We start from the raw sequence: 5,819 nt of genomic DNA, 5'->3' as shown, positions 1-5,819 counted from the left end.
CACTTCCTACCTGCGTTAATTTGCATGGGTAGAAGGCGAATATCGCCCACGCAGCTATGCAAGTTGGGCGGCAAAAAAAAGAAACCACCAATTTTGAGGGCACAAAATAAAGACCACCCCCCAAATAAGGGCAATCCCGCAAATTACCTATTTTTTTAATGAAGACAAAAAGCTCAATCAACATATCTAGCGCTTTCAGTCTTTTAGGCCTCAGTTGTTCGCACTTAATGGAGGTCTGACTCTGAATGGTTCAAACCTTAGGCCATTAAGTGCATTTGTTAGATTAAGATCTAAGGACTTATTTGGTCTGAATAGATCTTAATCATTAAGATCTTGAACAAAGTCTTAATATCATTAATAAGAGGTATTTTGTATGAATAACTTTTAAGAATTATTTTATATGAATAATTTTTAAGAATTATTTTACCAGATTATAAAGTAGTAATTAGTTTTTCTCTAACTCATTTTGCACCGCAATTTGGATTATTTATTCTTAGGAAAAATCAAGAACAAAAGGCAAAGAAAAGAAAATGAAACATTGCCTTATGTTTAGACTAGCAAAATATTTTCAATTTAAAATAATCAAACATCAAAAATTGATTTCATCAAACAGCTTCAAAAAAAGTTGATCTTGCATATCAATAGAGTACATACGTAATCAACACAAAGATTAATAGTTAGAAAGAACCATTAATTGTGAGTCCACAATCAACACATATAACTTGGCCAGTAATATATGAAGCAGCTGGGAAGCAAAGGAATGCCACCATTGCTGAAACTTTTTGGTTCTCCAGCTCTGCAGATTGGTGTTCTATTAATACTTTTTTCAATATATTCTTTTGTCACTGGATCTTGCTGAAATGATTAGATAAAATTTCAATAACAACATAACGTTTTCCTGTTCATATATATAGCTGAAAACAGTATTAAAACACGAGCAAATTAAACACGAAACAATCTGACTATGATTGCTGACAATCAGTGTAACTATGATTAAATATGGCAAATTACATATTAGGCCAGTCGGCTAAAAATAATTACATTTGCTATCAAATATACAGAAATATACATAAGATAATGTATCAAAAATGTATATTTTATGTATATTATACATTAATATATAAAAAATATACATGTGTTGGCGATGGGCATTTATTTGTGCAATTTCTCCTTTAAAAATATGATAGATACAAATAATTAATATAACAAATCAATCCCAATTGCATTTTAAAATTGTTAGATTGCCCGGCATTTGCTGAGGGATGGACAATTCTCACCTCTTAAGCTGATTTTTCAAGATTGAGCTAGATCGTCAATTTTCTAATCATGGTGTCATCGTTGATAGCTACACCCGTTCATATTCTTAATTAATTCACTCAATATTGGGCGTACGGGGATGTTAGATTAACTTACGTTGGTAGAGAGATTGTTATTTCCTTATAAGTTATTAGGCAATTCTCAACTCCTGAGTTAGTTTTTGGAGTTAAATTAAGCTCAATATCCAATTTTCTTATCATGGCATTATCAGTGCGACATCCATTCATATTCTTAGTTCACTCAATTTTGGGCGTGCGAGGCACATTGGTAGAGAGATTGTTATTTCCTGATATGTTATTAGGCAATTCTCAATTACTGAGTTAGTTTTTGGAGTTAAATTAAGCTCAATATCCAATTTCTTATGAGAAACTAATTCACAGTTGCACGATTGATTGAATTATCTCCCTCATAGCTGAAAAACGTCGTCGCAAACGGTTTGAAATTCGCTATTGGGTGAGTACACCCATAAAGGGTGCTAGTTAATTCACTAGTCAATTAGTTAATCCTCCATTAAATCCTTGTAATTAATTGACTATTAAAAACACCGACATAGAAAAATACTAGTTTCACGGAAAGAAGGTTACCTCCACTGCTTCGAGAAGTGGTGTTTTGATAATCCAAGGTGCAACTGCGTTGACTCGAATATTGTCTTTAGCCCACTCGTAAGCCAAGTTCCTTGAAAGTTGATTCATTGCTCCTTTTAATATGGAAAATACAAAAGAATTTTATCTGCTGTATTAGTAATTATACTACCTTTAGCTGCATCTATTACATTTTTCATATATCTTTTTTTTGGTAAATAAAGTTTTACATTACCTTTTGGATGTGCAATAGTTTTTCCTATATCAAATGCAATAGTTTGAAACTAAACGTTTTTCCTAGCTAATTTTGTTAAATCCATATATCTTGCGCAGATGGGTGACGATGATCGAAGTCAAATTAGAGTATGGGACCAGAACTCGCTCATTTTTAATTTTTAATTGCATTGTTGACAAAGCAAGATCACACTAAGACTGAGAACACTAATAAACTACTTTAACTCCTTTTATGTAATTATGAAATACACGAAACTTTATCAATTTTAACGCAACTTATCTCTTGCAGTATACCGTAAAAGATAACTTATTGTCTAGATAATTTCAAATTATTTAGTAATTAGTGACACTTTAGGTCTCTATCTATCCCTAGTTAATTGCCGATTGCCCACAGAATTGCTCTAACATTACATTTTATGTCAAATAAGATCTAGGACTTTGACATGCCCTAGTGGGATTAACAAATTGAATAACGTTTACTCTGTGTCTCTGTCCCTCTTAAAACTAATATAAAAAGTGTTTTTGGTAGGACGGAAGTCATTTTCTAGATTTTTTTTTTTTTTTTTTTTTTTTTTTTTTTTGAGAAAGTTATTTACTTGCGTTTGGTTGACAAACCATACTTTCCAAGGTAAACACTTTCCATTGAAATTGGGAAAATGACGTTCCATCCTTCACTTTATAATCAGAATATTGTCCGATTTGCTAATATATAATTATTAATTTTTAATAGATATTTTAAAAAAAGTATATATTTTTCACTCACCAACCAAATACTGAAAAATATTTCTATTAAAAATATTTTTTTCCGTATGCAGCTACTTTTTTTAGTGATCACATGAGTAACATATTAATTAAATGATATGAGATTACCTTTAGTTGCTGAATACATGGAATTTGTTGGCAATGCCACAAGCCCCGCAACAGAAGAGATAAAGACGATGCTTCCACTTCCTGACGCCTTTAGAACGGGATGTGCAATTTGAGAGATGTGGTGAGAAGCTTCAAAATTGGTTTTCATGAGAATAGAGTAATCCTCTTCATTGAACTCTGTTGCTGGCTTACGTATCAGTGTTCCAGCATTATTTATCTATCCAAAAATATGGTTAAATTACTTTAAGCATAGAGTAATAGTAGATGTTATAATAAGGGAAAAGCAGGTCAAATATACCTCTACTTTCTGTTTGTTTGTTAAGCTAACTTTACCTTCCGTTGGATAAATATACCCCTGCAGCGTACAAAGTTTACACCTGTTTCTTTATTTGGATGGAAGGCCTCTGAATCAACATAAATAACCTGTTTTCTAAAAATTAACCCACTCCCTTTGATGACCTGCCCAACTCACCTTTTAAAATAGCTCATACCACCCAAATCCCATTTCCCCGAAACAAATCATCAGTTCCCTTTTCATTTTCTATTTTCTACACTTGCAAAATCTCTTCAAAAACTAGTTCTTTTAATCAAAGAATCAAAGAATTTCAAGAAGCCATGAAAGTTGGTAGTGTTGGGAGTATCTCTTTTCTGTTAGAAAATGAGAAACAGAGCAAGTAATATTGCTGAGGAGCAGCATCAACAGTGTAGAAATCAAGAGGAACCGTAACGGGTTTTGAAAAATCAAGAGTTGTCCCCGCCGTCTATCATCACAACCAGCTAAATTTCAGAGTAATTTAAGATGGTCATGGGATCACATTAGTCTGAGAGGAAATAAGTGGAGAAAGAATGAAAATACTGAGTCAAACGGAAGCTTTTTGATCAGTACTAGTATAACAGCTTTCAAGCAAGATCTAAGGTTGAAATTATGGTCTACAAAACTCAATGATTTTTATTATTTCGCCTTCTTGGACTTATCTCAGCATATATTTAGCTAAAACCAACATAATATGAGAAGTAGACAAGAGCCTACTGTAGAGAAATATAGCAGAAGAAAAATAAATCGGAGAAACCTTATGCTAGCTCAAGATCGTTAACTAAGATCGGAAGATTTAACTAAAAAAGAGGAAGCTATAGAAAGACAAAGAAAGATTTGAGGTAGAACTTTGTTATGGAAGAAGACTCCTTGAATTGGCTTGTATTGGGTTTTTATGGGTTTAACTTGGGTTGGGCCATTCTATTGCTATAAAATGACTAAGTGCCACCCCTATTTATACTTGTGTAGGGATGGTTATGTAAATACTTACAGATACATCCATAAGACATAAATCTAGTTATCTTTCTATCTTCTAGCACTACTTAGAATATCTAGATATTTCTATCTTCTATTATAAATATCTAAGTGTAGATTTCTGTGACATTTTCTAAATACAATATATATCAAAGATATACATTATAACTTTCTAGAAACTCTTCTAAATATTTATGATATTTTTTTTCTTCAAAAAATTAACTTTAATTTTCACACTCCCCCTTAAAGTAATTTTTTGGAAGTTATCCCGAACTTGTCGCGGAAGAACTCGGACGAAGTTTTTGGGCATGCCTTTGGTGAAAATCTCGTACATACTTTCTGTCTCTTGCTTCTTCAAATGACGAAAGTTTCCGCCATTAATTGGGCACTCGCAACGAAGCATGAATACGTACGATCAAACTTTTCATCTTTGTAGCGAGGGCGGCTTAACAATATTTCTTTTTTGGCCTTCGTGAACCATACATGAATCATCTCCATGCCGAGAAACGCCCGAGTCGGTGACGATCGACCATTAATTTCTGCGAAGACTCGGCATCACGGTAGATCCACCACAGTTCCTTTTTCAGCCTCCTCGTTGAACTCGTCTTGTCGGCTTCGCAGCATCCGAGAACCATATTATATGTCTCTCCATATGAAATTGAGCCTTCAAGGTCAACCTCTTTATTTATTTGACCGTCGGCCTTCTCCATCTCGCTTCCCGCATTCGATGATCCGAGCTAATGATTGGCTGCGATATACGATGATTGTTAGACTTCAACTTCCACTATAACTCCCTCAATGCTTTCGTAGAGTGGTCACCATTGTCATATATAGTTTCAGAAACTTCATGCTCAGGATCTACTTCAACATCCTCCATGTCCAGACTTTTATTACCAATTTCAGGATCTGCTTCGTTGATTTCCTCGATGGTAGCTACCACGTCAATAGTCTGAACGGCTTCAGAAGCTTCTTTCTTTTTGTTGATGACACCAATGCGTTCTTTCTCCGCGTGATGGACTGTATTATCTCCTGAATCCACGATCCGGTCTTTTTCAAAATTGAGGGAGCCTACGGCATCTACTGCTCTAGTCTCAGCTATGAAGCACCTTCCCCAGTCTTCTTCTTCTTCAAAGAACTTTCTTAGTTTGAGCCAAGTTGCTTTCTTTGGCTCGGCAAAATCTTTTTATGTGTCCTACTTCACCACATTGGTAACATTTAATAGACTTCTTACCATAATGATTAGAAGAATCCTTCTTCTGTCTTGATGAGCTTGAACCCTCATGGAATTGAGAATGTGTCATATCTCTTGAGCCACTTCGCTCTTGTATTTCTTTAAAATTCTCCTTGTTAGCAACAAGAGCATTTCCTTCCCTTTCTTTAATAGACACACTAGCCATCTGTTTGGCTAGTAGCTCCTGTGATGACAACAAATTCTCAAACTTCCTCCAAGGATGGTTGTTGAGCCCATCCTTGAATTGATGTAACAAAAGGAATATATTCTTTCTTGAAACCACGAATGATAATTCTTC

At 34.3% G+C, this 5,819-nt stretch overlaps 1 pseudogene; it reads right to left on the bottom strand.

Annotated features, from left to right (window-relative positions):
- Positions 1-596: 596 nt before the first annotated feature.
- LOC132057939 (tropinone reductase homolog) lies at positions 597-5,000 on the bottom strand (annotated as a pseudogene).
- Positions 5,001-5,819: the final 819 nt, after the last annotated feature.

This window comes from Lycium ferocissimum, chromosome 5, assembly GCF_029784015.1.
Source record: "Lycium ferocissimum isolate CSIRO_LF1 chromosome 5, AGI_CSIRO_Lferr_CH_V1, whole genome shotgun sequence".
Lineage (NCBI taxonomy): Eukaryota > Viridiplantae > Streptophyta > Magnoliopsida > Solanales > Solanaceae > Lycium > Lycium ferocissimum.
The sequence above is the reverse complement of the archived record's forward strand: the minus strand, read 5'-3'. Positions and strand labels throughout refer to the sequence as shown.